Source organism: Montipora capricornis, chromosome 6, assembly GCF_036669925.1.
Source record: "Montipora capricornis isolate CH-2021 chromosome 6, ASM3666992v2, whole genome shotgun sequence".
In the NCBI taxonomy this organism is placed as follows: Eukaryota; Metazoa; Cnidaria; class Anthozoa; order Scleractinia; family Acroporidae; genus Montipora; species Montipora capricornis.
This window is the reverse complement of record NC_090888.1, coordinates 48,949,553-48,949,962: the sequence shown is the minus strand read 5'-3', so window position 1 is coordinate 48,949,962 and position 410 is coordinate 48,949,553.

Here is a 410-nt window from a genome sequence, read left to right as displayed (position 1 = left end):
AACACACCACCACTCAATAACACTCTTGGAGTGAGTCACGCTTCCCTGCGACAATTCTTTGGGAAACACAATTACATTTTTCATTTGCACGCGTGTTTTATCAAAAGTCAATGTTTTTTTTTTCTTTTTCTTTTCTTAGTATGGTCAATGTATTTATATTAACATAATACCGAGAAAGCGAAACCATTTCCCCCTTAGGGTATCACAATATAAGGGGTTTCCCCGACTCTCAGCTATATTTACACAAAAACATTTTTTCACCAAAAATGCGTTTAAATAAAACTCCACAGTAAATCTTGCTGTTAAGTCCGAAAAATCACATACTGTTACTTTAACTAGTGAAAATTTCTTCCGGAAAGTCAAAAAGAAAGGTATGGAAGTTGCCGAAGCTTTGTCAGTTTCCTAGAACT